This window comes from Dermacentor albipictus, chromosome 6 (genome assembly GCF_038994185.2).
Source record: "Dermacentor albipictus isolate Rhodes 1998 colony chromosome 6, USDA_Dalb.pri_finalv2, whole genome shotgun sequence".
Taxonomy (NCBI): Eukaryota; Metazoa; Arthropoda; class Arachnida; order Ixodida; family Ixodidae; genus Dermacentor; species Dermacentor albipictus.
Genome location: NC_091826.1, coordinates 39,070,247 through 39,083,446, shown reverse-complemented (window position 1 = coordinate 39,083,446; position 13,200 = coordinate 39,070,247). Strand labels below are relative to the sequence as shown.

The 13,200-nt window shown below is 50.3% G+C and overlaps 1 protein-coding gene across 2 annotated transcripts in view; it reads right to left on the bottom strand.

Moving 5' to 3' along the window:
- LOC135914564 (uncharacterized) overlaps positions 1-13,200 on the bottom strand; it is a 502,153-nt gene that overhangs the window by 479,412 nt on the left and 9,541 nt on the right. For both annotated transcript variants that reach the window (XM_065447470.2, XM_065447473.2), the window contains exon 4: positions 1,275-1,934. The gene's annotated coding sequence lies outside the window, so the exon portion shown is untranslated. The remainder of the gene's footprint in view (positions 1-1,274; positions 1,935-13,200) is intronic.

The following is a 13,200-nucleotide window of genomic DNA, read 5'->3' as shown; positions in this document are numbered from 1 at the left end:
CGCAGGATAGGACGGCAGATGGCGTGAGATAACCAGCGACACATGTGTGCCCACACACACACACACACACACGTGCGCATTAATCTTAGCGCGCTTTTGTTTCGTTTCGAGCGGTGCTGCTATCGCGTGACAGAAGGCGTCCTACCTGTCGCGTGACGACACCGCGAAGGCTGGCACGGCCGTCTGCTGCCGTCGAGCCGATAGGGTTGACTGTCCCTCTCCCCTCTATTTACGTACGCGGAGGAATGCGAAAAACGAGAAAAAGAGAACGTAAGTAATTACGAATTAAGACGGAAAGGTTCTAGAGAGGACAGACAACCCAAGGCGGGCGAAAGCTCGAGAAACGAAAACAACACAGTCGGGTTTCTCGAAGAAAGGATAAGTAGCGGGCAGAAGTCGCGTGCGGCCGTGGTGACTGTGAAAGGGGGAGGAGTGCAGGAAAGGGGTGGGGGGGTGGGCGAACGGCACGCCAACTCGGAACCAAAACAAACGCGCGCTTTGGATATCCGTGCGTACGAGCCGTGCCCCCGGGCTTCTTTTTCTTTTCTTTTTTATTACTTTCTTTTTTGCGGAAGAGGCCGGCGAATACAAGACGCTTTCACCGCCGCGCAAAACACGAAGACACGCGGAAACCGCCACAACCAGCAGTTTCGAGTTTCGCCGTTGCTTTTCGTTGCGGGCCTAGCCTGGCTGAACTGGGGAGAAAATAAAGAAGAAAACAAGAACTGAGAAAGCCGAAAGCTGCGACGACGCCAGCAGAAGCATCGAAAAATACACGCGCAATAAAAGAAGTGCTAGAAACACGCATTAGTGCGACTCGGGCCGTGCGCTGCGACAACTGCGATCGGATGCGTGCCGGCAACATTTCAATGAACTCAAAAAGAAAAGAGAACGAGAGAGAAGGAAAGGAACACTGCCGTGAAGCGCTCCGATCGCGCATTTGTCGCCATTCCGACGGGGCCGACCGACTGGCCGCGCCGAATATTGAGCCCTCGCAGCGTCTGTATACGTCAAGGAAGGCGCCGCATGCGCCGGCAGTTTCTGGAGAGAGAGAGCCTCTGCCTCCCGACACATTTCGATATCGTCCTTTTTTTCTTTTTTCTTCTGTCTTACCGCTTCTGCCGTTCGTCCGTGATGCGAGCTAAATGCGCGCAGTTTCCGAAAGCGCGGAGGATCCGAAGGCGGCGCGGCGCCGATGGGCGAAGCGTATCCGCGCCACGATATCGTCGTGCAAGAGACCCAGAAAACGCGAGAACCGCGCCGGCTCTCCTCACCTTTTTTTCTTTTATTTCCTCTCCGCAGACCCCTTGTGCAAATTCGCCGCTCCCTCTTTCCAGATGCCTCGATCACTGCCGAGTCTCGCCGGTCGCAGCTGGTACCGGCAGTTCTGAGCTCTTCGCTACGAACGCTCGTCGCAGGAGCCCCCCGGTCGGGGACCGTAGACGAGAAATCTCTCGATCGCTCTCCTCACTGGCTCGATCCCGCCGCCGCCGAGGAAGTCAGCAGCAGGGCATCGACGCAGCCGCTGGGATTCCGCATTCCGGGCCACACGCACACATCGGTTTTCGGCGGCGCACGCTGTGGGCACACACACAAAATAACCGCACCGCCGCCGCCCGCGGGAAGATCGCGGCCACCCGCACGGCACCCTTCGAGAAGCCAAACGCGCACAGGCGACTTCCTAGCGCGCGCGCGCGCGCCAGCACCCCGCCACCAGCACAACACACAACACACGCAACGCAGCAGCCAGCAGGCCACCGAGAGGCCAGGCCGATTTTTGACGCTCTGCTCCGGCGGCTACCGTCGGCGAGCCGAAGCGAGCGGGCGTCGCTCCTCCCTCCGTCCCGCACGCGCGCGGGAGGGCGCTGCGGAGGCAAACCGGATGTGACGTTCCGCCCGGTGGTTCCGGTTGCGCCTGTGGCAGGTGCTGCCATCTGCAAACAATTGCATGAAAGCAAAAAAAAATGGTTTCGGTTTCGTTTTTGAACAAGTGCATCTTATGGGACAGGATACATCAATACTTTCTCGTAGATAAGTTATAGTGACTTGCGATAGAGAGAGAGAGATAATAATTGTGAAGAGCACGGAGGTGGTGAAGAGGAAGAAGCACTATATTCCGCAACAGCTTAGCAAAATGTTCCGCTTTCCCGCAGCGACGGCAAATCTCGAAGGCCATGCTTTTAATACGAAACACTGCAGTCGAAAATACGTCATGACCGTTACGTTTTAAACATTAGCAATGTCATGGAAGATGAAAATATTCTTCTTTCGTGAGCCTAAATGAAACGTGCGTTTTCCTCTAAAAAACCAAGCAAATTTTTTAAAGCCTACCCCTGGTTAATGCATTGCCCTGGTTTATCTTTTAAATATTGCTGGAAAATCGCAATGTATGATTCTAATCGTCCTTAATACCATGTGGCAAGTGTACTTGCCTAAGTTGTCAAGAAAAAACTGCGAGATTGCTTTTGCCTGCACCCCTCGCAAAGCGAACATGGCAGCCCAGTCACTTTCGGAAATTGCAGTACGGAAAAGCATGGCCTTTGAGAGTGGTTTCTGTTGTTCATTCAGGAGACACATTCTAGAGACGCAGACGAAGGCAACCTCTTAAAAACGAGAAGAGTAGCAGTGCTGAGCCTGTGTTGAACTACCCGGACCATAAAATGCAAGCTCGCTGCTAAATTTTAGTAGAGCAGCGGTAAGTGTAGAAGCTCTTTTTCTGCGATTTTAAGAGAAAAAGAAACGCGCGCAAGATGCAGGGGCGTAGCCAGGGGGGGGGGGGGGGGCTTATGGGGCTTCAGCCCCCCCCCCCCCGAAATTTTTCGTGCTGTCCATGCACCGCCGACCAAAGTGACCCCCGGCGACGGAAATCACTCTGGATTTTGTCTAGAATGTCTTTTTGACGCTCGAAAAGACATTTAACCGCGAAGATTGCAAACTCGGGCTGGATTTCGTGGCAACGCCCATACACCGGGAGTCACGTAACGCCAAGCAGTCCCATCCGAGCACAAACTTTCAAGGGCGCTTTGATGGTGAGCGGGCTCACCGCGGCATCTCACTGAGGCCACAGAATCTCTGGAGCGCATGGATATCAGCTGCGAAACTTTATGGGTATAAATCTCATAAGCTCTTGAGGAAGAAGAAGAGGTGCCGAGCAGTGCAGACGTATCCACGTCGGCTCCCGCGTTCTTAAATATTTTTGGGCGTCTTTCCAAGAAGAAGCTTGGATATATATACCTCACCGGAACCGCCAAGTTTCAAGGAATCCACCGATGCCAGAGTTTTATCGGTGGGTGGACTTTTCGCCATATTCTGAGGCTTTCGCTCTACGATCACGCCGACGAGGGAGCTAGCCCTAACGAGCACAGCCTGCTCTCGGCGCGGCGGTGCAGGCAGGCCTGCCTGTAGAGGCAGTCCCACGCTCGCGTTTTCCCGTCTCTGTGCGCGACTGAAGCGACGACACGTGCGTTCATCGAAAGCGACGCAATGCCCGAAGTCGTAACTGTGGAAGGCATGGACGTAACCCAAGCAGATCTCAACGGTGCGGGGTGGATCACTGCCCTCAGTAACCGTAAATAGCAGGAGACGAAGAGGCCACCATTACGAGATGGCCAACGTGGTACCGTGAACAAGACGGCTGGCTACCGCACTGCCAAGGGACCGGCTAAAAGTCTGTTGTCGCAAGTAACGGCAGCTTCGCGACTTCCGAAGCTCCCGAAGGAACAGATCAAGGTTATCGTGCGCCCCAAGGGAGGCCTCGACGTATCAAAAGCCGACGTAGTACTGCTCGCTCAAGCCCTGGCCATGGCGGCGGCCCTGCCTGAACATCAAACGAAGGAAGACACCGTGTGCCCAAACAAGGTACAGAATATTTTAATCATCGCCACTCCGCACGCCTCTAATGCGAGGGCCTATGCGAGACTAAATAAAATCCATACCAAGTATGGCGCCTACGAAGTCTCGGCGTACGTCGCCGCCCCCGAAGATACGTGCAAAGGCGTAATAAGGCACATCGACCTCTGTCACGATGAAGCCACGCTGAGAAACATGATTGTGAATGAAAGAAATCCCACGGCACTAGAAGCCAGACGAATCAAGGACTCGCACGTAGTCGTGATTTTATTCAGAGGCATGCGCGTGCCCAACCACGTGATCTGCGGCACAGCCTTGTTGCCATGTTCTTTATACCGACGCCAAGTCGACGTTTGCCATGCTTGCGGCCACGTAGGCCACCGTGCCGACGTTTGCATCAGCAGCGAGGAAGAGAGAGGTAAATGTCGCGGTTGCGGAAAAGCAAAATCGGACAACGAAGAAGAACATCAATGCACCCCCAAGTGCGAGGCGTGCGGTGGGCCCCACGTCACCGGAGACCGAACGTGCAAAAAGCGCTATCAAATCCCGTACATCGTACGATGCCGACGCCGAAGACGCCGACAAAGAGCAAGGAAGGCACAACTGGACGAAGAATCTGACGTCACCGAAGTAATTGGCGACATCTCGTCGGCTGCACCAGCTGCGCGGAGCGGTTCCATCCTAGGTACCCGATCTCTATCCGGAGGGCGCTCACGCTCGAGAAGGAGAGAACCCAAACCGAGGCAAGGCTCCTCCAGATCGAGATCCCGGTCTCGCTCCCAGTCCGTCAAGCGGGCCACGTGGGCTGACAAGGTCAAGGGAGCGACACAGCCGTCTGGGAAGAAGAACGCATCAAGCAAAGGAACGACAGGTGAGGCACAGCCAGAGCATAGGATCGATCCCCGTATAAGCGCTCGAAGCAGAAAATAGGGAACTTAGACGCGAGCTCGCAGAGCTTAAGGAATCTCTTAACAGCATGAAAGGAAAACTTATAAACCGGCATGAGGTTAGCAACAGTAACCCAGGCCCGTTAGCCGGGCAGTCGAAACGCAAGGCGCCCAACCCGGAACCTTTTAGCGACACAGAGGAGGAAGAAGAAGGTGACATAACCGAGGTCATCGAGTCCCCGTCCGCCACCTCGGCTTCCCCCGTCAAAACCGAGGGTAAACTGGAAAAGACCCTGAGTAGGATTATGGAAATGCTCTCCGCCATAGAGTCGAGAGTAACGCTATTAGAAAGACCTAGGGCTCAACCCAAAAGTAGACAGACAACACCTACTGAACCGCTCTCGACTGGATCAAATCCCGACGGGGGCGCCATAGGCTTCTAAAATTTCATAGTAAACAGGATGGCTATCACAAATAACAATACCGTTAAAATTTGGCAGTGGAACTGCGCTAGCTTCCAGAGGCGCAAGGCTCCGTTAGGTCAGCTCGTCAGATCGGTGACAGACAAGCCACAAGTCATTTTACTGCAGGAGACGCTCGCGGAAAGGGAGATTACTCTGTCGGGGTATCGTGCAGTAGCGTACAAAGGCGAAACGGGGAGAGGCATCGCCGCCTTAGTTAAAAAGAGCGTTTCTTTTGTGGAGCACACCGTTCCAAAATATCGTAGCGGACTAGAAGCACAACTGATCGAGCTCGTGCCCAGTAGATCGAGCAACGCGAATGTCTTTATTCGTAACGTCTACAGTTCGCCTGCAGATAAGAACAGGGACTTTAATGCACTATTCCATTCCGCAATCAGGGCAGCCAGAGACGCGCCCCTCTTAATTGCGGGGGACTTCAACGCTCCGAACACGGAATGGGGATACGGGTTTAACAGCAAGAAGGGCACAAACTTAGCCGGATGTGCAGCCGATTTTAACCTCACGCTTGTTACAGATCCTAGGTTTCCCACTAGAAGGGGTAATTCGGTCAGTCGAGACACAACGCCAGACCTCAAATTCTTCCGAAATATCGAGGGCACGTGGGATAATCTCCAAGAGGACTTGGGTAGTGACCACTACGTTCTCGATATCGCGGTGCGGGTCAAACCCAAACCTCCGGTAAAATACGAATACGTCGATTGGGATCTTTTCCGGAAAATTCGAGCCGAAACCGCCCCCTCAAGCGAATCCTACAAAGAACTAATTACCAATCTTAAACAGGCCGTCAAAAACGCGACCAAAGAAATTAGCACAGAACTGGAGGTCCCCAAAATGGACTCGCGGCTAGCGCATCTCCTGGAGGCTAAACACGCTCTTAGAGAGAGGTGGAAAACACAGAAATTAAATGGCCGACTGCGAGCAAAACTAACATCACTAAACAAGGAAATAGAGTGCTATTCCAAGCAACTGGCCCTGCAACAGTGGGACGAAACGTGCAACGAAACGGACGGTCGCATGAGAAGAGGTAGTAAGTGGAATCTGCTTAAAAGCCTCCTAAACGATAAACAGTCCCGAAATGCGCTAAATCTCGCCGTCGATAGGGTCATACATAAACAGGTCACCTCGGGCCTCACAAACGATGCAATTGTCGACGATCTGGCGCGAACTTACCTACCCGTCAAGGAAGGAGATTCGCAAGGCGTAAGCGTGAGAGCGGCTTACACGGGGCTAGACAGGCCAGAATTAGACGAACCTTTCACGATTTCAGAAATCAGAGACGTACTCTTCAACCTAAATGGAAGATCGGCCCCGGGGCCAGACGGGGTCACCAACAAGCTCCTCCGGAACCTGGACGACAAGGCCATCGAAATCCTAACGGCAGAGATAAACGAGGTGTGGAGCTCGGGGCAGGTACCGTCGGAATGGCGCACCGCCAAGGTGGTGCTCATCCCCAAACCGGGGAAACCTCCGCACATAAGTAACCTGCGTCCCATCTCTCTAACATCGTGCATTTGCAAAGTGGCAGAACATGCAGTGCACAATCGAATCGTCGAACACGTAGAAAACCAAGAACTATTTAGGCATAATCTAATAGGTTTTAGAAAGGGACTCTCCACACAGGACGCAATGCTCCTCCTGAAAAGATCTATATTCGATAACGAAACGCGGGACGTACGAGCTATCATTGCACTCGACCTCACTAAGGTTTTTGATAGGGTGGCTCATGAACACATCTTGACCGAAATTTCCAATCTCAACCTAGGGCGGAAATTCTTTAATTTCACTCTCTCGTTCCTATCGGAAAGGACAGCGTTCCTTCGACTGGGCACGATCTCGGGCGGTCCTTACGAACTGGGCAACTGCGGAACCCCTCAGGGCTCGGTCCTATCCCCGCTGCTATTTAATATCGCCATGCATAAACTGTCCGAGAGGCTGGCCGCACTCCCAAAAATAGGCCACGCAATCTATGCAGACGATATTACAATCTGGTCCCCGGGGGGATCTCTGGCCGATCTAGAGCAATCTCTCCAGGCGGCCATAGATGTAACGGAAGAATTTCTTACAAGCACGGGTCTCAAGCTGTCACCGACCAAATCCGAACTCCTCCTCTACAGACAGTCGAGGCAGGGTGTTAGGAACCTCGAGCCTCTGGAAACGCTGCCAGTCAAAATCACAACACGAGAAGGGCACCCCATTCCGAGGGTGAACTCCATCAAAATTTTAGGACTTCTAATCAACGCCAAAGGCTGTAATGCAGCAGCTCTAAACAAGCTGGGTGCGCAGGCGAAAAACATATTAAGACTCATAACTAGAATCGCAAACAAAAGGGGGGGACTCAAGGAGGACAACCTACTCAGGGTCTTCCAAGCTTTCTTCATCAGTCACATTACTTACACGGCACCGTACCTCAAATGGAGCAAAATTGAAAGGAACAAACTCGACACGCTCATCAGGTCCGGCATCAAAAGAATACTCGGTATCCCACAATCCGCTAGCACAGTAAAACTACTTCAACTCGGAATTCACAATACCACAGACGAATTAATTGAAGCGCAGTTTATTGCACAGATCTCCAGGCTTTCGTCAGCTAAGCCGGGAATCAAAATTCTCGATGAAGCTGGTCAGCTCCCTATACAGGCACCGCTCGACAGACACCCCCTGTCTAAATTAGCCCGTGAAGGTATAAAGGTTGAGCCCGTGCCGAGGAACATCCACCCAATATATAACGAAGGTCGCAGAAGAGCGCGGGCTAGAACCATCCTTCGACGAATCGATCCTAACGGGGCAGACGCATTCTTCGTCGACGCCGCCAAACATGGCAGCGGAGACAGGTTTGCAATCACGGTCGTTGACGCGCGCGGTACACTTATCAGCGCCGCATCAATTTACGCTAAACACGCGAATGAGGCGGAGGAAACCGCGATAGCCTTGGCTCTTCAAGCCGCAAAAGGCCCAGCGACGATTTTCTCCGACTCGCGCACGGCGGTTAGGGCTTTCTCGTCCGCTCTAGTCTGTAAATACGCAGCCGACATCGTCAACAGATCCTTTCGTATTACTACGCGAGAACACATTGGAGGTCATACATTAGCGTGGTTCCCGGCGCACATGAACGATGTAACTAACCAAGCGGGTTGCAACCCTAACGAGCGGGCCAACTGCCTGGCGCGTGAATTCACGAACCGCGCCCGAGATAACGGTCCGGCTCTCCCGCAGGATTGCTCCTTCAAAGATAATCTTACGACCTTTCATGAAATTACATCACATTATAGACTAAGCAGAAGAAAATTCCCTCCCCCCAGCCCGAAACTCAACAGGGCTCAGGCTGTTACTTTCAGACTTTTACAGACGAGATCCTACCTCACCCCTAGAGCGCTGAGTTGGATAGACCCGAACTTCCCGCAATCGTGCTCTAAATGCGGTCACGCGTGCTGCTCCTTCGACCACATGCTCTGGCTGTGCCCGTACAACGCGGGCTCCGACTTTCATAACAAGTCCAAGTGGGACGCCTTGCTGAAGAGCTCGGATTTCACAAACCAACTACAGGCCGTCCAGAGGGCCCGCGACGTCGCGGAGAGTCACCACCTCCCTGTCCCGTCGTGGGCGGAGCCACCAACTTGATCGGGGAGCCTTCGGTCCCCCCAATCGAGTTCCTCAGGACACTCTAAATAAAGTTCTTGTCACTGTCACTGTCTTGATGTGAAAGGTGCATTGACATTTCCAAAGTTGTGTTTTAGATTTTCAATTGCGGAACTTTGTGGGTTTAATGTTGTTATAAACATTTGACGCCAAAGGTCTATTGACTTTTCTAAAGTCTTACATCGGAACATACAACGAGACAAGCCAAATCAACAAACTAGCAGACGAGTTGACAAAGCAGGCAGCGAGGTCCAATGAGACGAAGCGTTGGGGTGGTTCATTTGTGCCGTCATGTCACATAAAAAAATATCAACCTTTTTTTTTAACCTAGGCCAGAACATCCATCTCAAGACACTAAAGCCAGCCAAAGTAACTACGTTCTTATTTATTTTTTCTACTTTGACTTTTATTCGCGAGGACACATTGAGCCTCTTCAATTTTTTTTTGTTCTCGCTACCGTACCCGCGGGCTGCCAGAGCCAGCCAGAGCGCAAACGTTTTTCTCGTATGGCCCCGACCACCGTGCGGTGCACTTCGGTGCGTGTTCGGTTTGCTCTGGCCGAGTGGATTTTCACCGGACAAGGTTTTGGACGCTTTCTGGCTAGCAGACAAGAAAAAAAAAAACAATGGTCGCTCGCCGCCATCACTGTGGGGACTCGAAGGATTGCACCGCATTCCTTGAGCGGAACCTTTCCGGAAAGTCTTGTTTCACCGCTGTAGGATACTGAGCAGTATGCGTATGGTTCTCAGTGGACGAAGCGTCTCATGTTTTCTTCGGTATTCCTTCCGTAGCCCCATTAGGTGCCCGAAGTAGGCATTAGATTCTGGCCAACATACTTTCCTATGCGTTTTTTTTTTTCATTTTGGTGCCTCCTCCTCACAGAAAAAAATACATTGTTGCGGCGCAGCGAATAGTCGCATGGTGAAAGTTCGATTTTGATACTTCTTTTGCGGAAAGTAATGGGCGACGGGACGCTTCAGTTGCCGGATACGTTTATTATATTATCGCGAAAGCAATTATATGGACACTCCAGGCGCATTCCTGCCATCGCCCTCATGTTTCATATAAAGTCCAAGGGTGATAACATCGTGACCACGCGCTGCATGCTGTATGTGCGAGCGAAAGCGTAGGAGGGGAGGTGGAATGGGTGAGCCGACGATGGTGGCTCAGTCTTGTGTGCGCGAAGGAGAAAGCGGGGAGCAAGCGCGCAGCCTTCCGTCGCGTGCAATACATCGGGGGGAGTGGATGGAATGGGGGCGGAATCTAGGATTCTGTGAATCTATGATTGTGCAATATGTTTATTTGCCTTGTTTGACGCATTATATACAGTTACTTCTTCTTACATACATAGACTCATTGGAGACTTATACGTACACTTAAATATCTTGTTGCGCGGTTTTATGTATACATGCAGTGAACTTAGTTTTCAGTGACACTTTTTTGTCCTTTATCAAGCCGTATTTTCGCATTTGCATATCCCATTGTATCTTTGCATTTCTAATGTACGAGGGCGAGTCAAATGAAAGTGAGCCTACCCTAACCGCGCAATAATGGTTCGGTTCATTATCTGCGAGGCATGCGCGCAGGAGAACGGCATGTCTCATTTACAGAAGTGACACGCAGGTGTGAAGATAAATGTTCTTTAATGCTCTCATACACTGGGTTGAATGTGGTTGCGTCACATAATGGACACTTCAAAAGTTGAACAGCTCGGTGTCGCGAAGTTTTTGACAGCTGAAGGTGTCTCTTCAAAGGGAATTAGTCGCCGTATGGCTGCCGTGTACAATGAACATTGCATTTCATAGGCCACTGTGAAGCGTTGGAGCAAACGGTTGAAAGAAGGACGTGAAAGTTGAAAAGGCGAGCTAAGACCGGGTCAAAGCCACTGTGCAATCACCCCCAACACAATTCCAAAGGTTGATGAGCTGCTCAGACAATAACGGACGATAGGCATCGATGAACTGGAGAGCGTGTGAACATAAGTCACGGTTCGGTTCACGCCATAATTCAAGAGCTTCTCGGTTATCGGCTCTTTGGTGCGCAATGGATCCCCAAGATTTTTATCCATCGCGAGAAGACGGAGAAGTTTCGCGCTGCCTTGACTCATCTGATCTGGTATCACAATGAGCATGACGACTTCTTGTTTGCAACTGTGATCGGGGACGAACCTTGGTGCCACAAGTACGAGCCTGAAACACGACGGCAAAGCTTACAGTGGAAACATTCGAATTTACCACGTCCAAAGAACGTAAAGGCCATCATTTCCGCTGGAAAGGTGTTGTTGACTTTTTTTGTCGATCGACAGGGTCCATTACTGATAGAATTTGCTAAATCTTGAGAGGCTATCAATTATTGTTTCCGATATTGTGAAACGCCAGAATGGCAGCGTGTCGCAATCAAGAACGAACAACGTGGAAAATTGACGAATGGGGTCATCTTGTTCCACGACAATGCCTGTCCCCATGTCGCTTATGTGGTTAATACAAAACTGACAAAGTTCAAGTGGGAAACGCTGCAACATCCGCCATACAGCTCAGACCTGTCACCTTGCGACTTCTACATTTTGGGGCAACCGAAAAAACAACTCAAGGGAACCAGATACAGACTTTTTGAAGCAGCAATTCAAGGAGTTTTATAAGACGGGAATCACGCAACTCGTTAGTTAATAGGACAAATGTCTAAATTCTCATGAAGACTACTTTTAAATAAAGTACCCCGTTGTTGGCTCATTCATTTGACTTGCCATCATATATCTTGCAGACCTCCTGCTTTTTATACGTGCTCTCTGTCGCGACTATAACTTCGATGCAATTACTCAAGATACACGACAAGGGACAGCTACTCCTGCGTAATACATTGGAACAAACGACAGCGTCATTGAGATTTTTCACTGGCCATTGCATATATACAAGAATGTTAGCACGGTTCTTGAATGACAAAGTTTCATTAACATATTTGTCCTCAACTTGTTCAGTTCATTGCCTTTTAATTTTTCATATCAGCGGCATGCGCTGCTTTCCTGGTTTCGAACTGATATAATTCTAAAGTTCGTGTGATATTTTCTTTACTTAATAAAAAGACAAAAACATGGAAGCACTGACGTCAGTTATGTTGGGCACAATTTTTGACACATACGAGTATATTATTTTATGAAAAAATACATATTTTACTTGTATTTACAGTGCGTAGCTTTCAAGAATTCGTTTGCAGCATCATTGGCAATGACAATGCAGTTATTATTCATGTATTTGATCCCTCGATAAATTGTTTAAGAGGAAGCTTTAGCTCGGGCCCAATCCGACGCGGCCTATTCAAATACTTGTAAAACGCAGAAACGCTTTTCTGAGATAATCCTGCTAATCGCTTTTATTGAACTTGGTTGCATTTGAGAGAGAAAGTTAAATCCTAGTGTCTGTTGGAAACAGAACTTCGATTTAGGGCCTGAATTTCGTTTAAAATATTTTGGAAAATTCGAAAGTTTGACAAAATAGAAGCACGACGTTTACAAACTAATAGCTATGCATGAATAACAGATATTGTGGTTCTGTAAACGGCATTTATTATAACAGTCAAAGCGGACAAGTTTGCTGTGTCAGTTTGTATCTTACGTGAATTGGTTACGTTGTGTACAAGGGTTCTGCAAAAGCCGTATTTCCACAATACTATATTTTTATGCGAAGCATATTACGAGGGCTCAACCCAGCTCCTCAGGCGCGGCGGTGACCATGAAATCACGTGACACCGTGACGTCACGACAGAGGAGAAGTGGCTTTGGCTCAACTCTTGCAAGACGGGCTGGGTGGGAATCGAACCAGGGTCTCCGGAGTGTGGGACGGAGACGCTACCACTGAGCCACGAGTACAACGCTTCAAAGCGGTACAAAAGCGCCTCTAGTGAATGCGGTGTTGCCTTAGAAACGCGCTGTTTCTAAGGCGTGCGTCTCTTGCTCAGGCGCACATTTCGTTGCCGCGCCGAACGCTGCTTTGCTCGACGCTCACCGCGTCCAATGCGGGACGCGTAGTCGCTGCCCTGTAGCCCATTGTCTTACACCCCTTGGCGGGTCGACGGGAACGCTGTCGCGTTCCACTCTTGAAGGCGAAGAAGTAATGCATGAGTTGTTTCTTCGTCTAGCCGAACCAAATATAGCCAAGCAACAGCAGTTCACCAGGCTAAACAGTGGTTCAACAACTAAAATAAAGGCTAGTATGCTTCGCATCCTGGGCTTAACCTTACCTAAGCCACAGCCATTTTTTTTTTAGATTCGTGTGTAACATATCTATTTTGTCCGCTGTAGATGTACTATTAGATGCGATTCACAGAATTGTGATATCATTTTTCATTGTTGA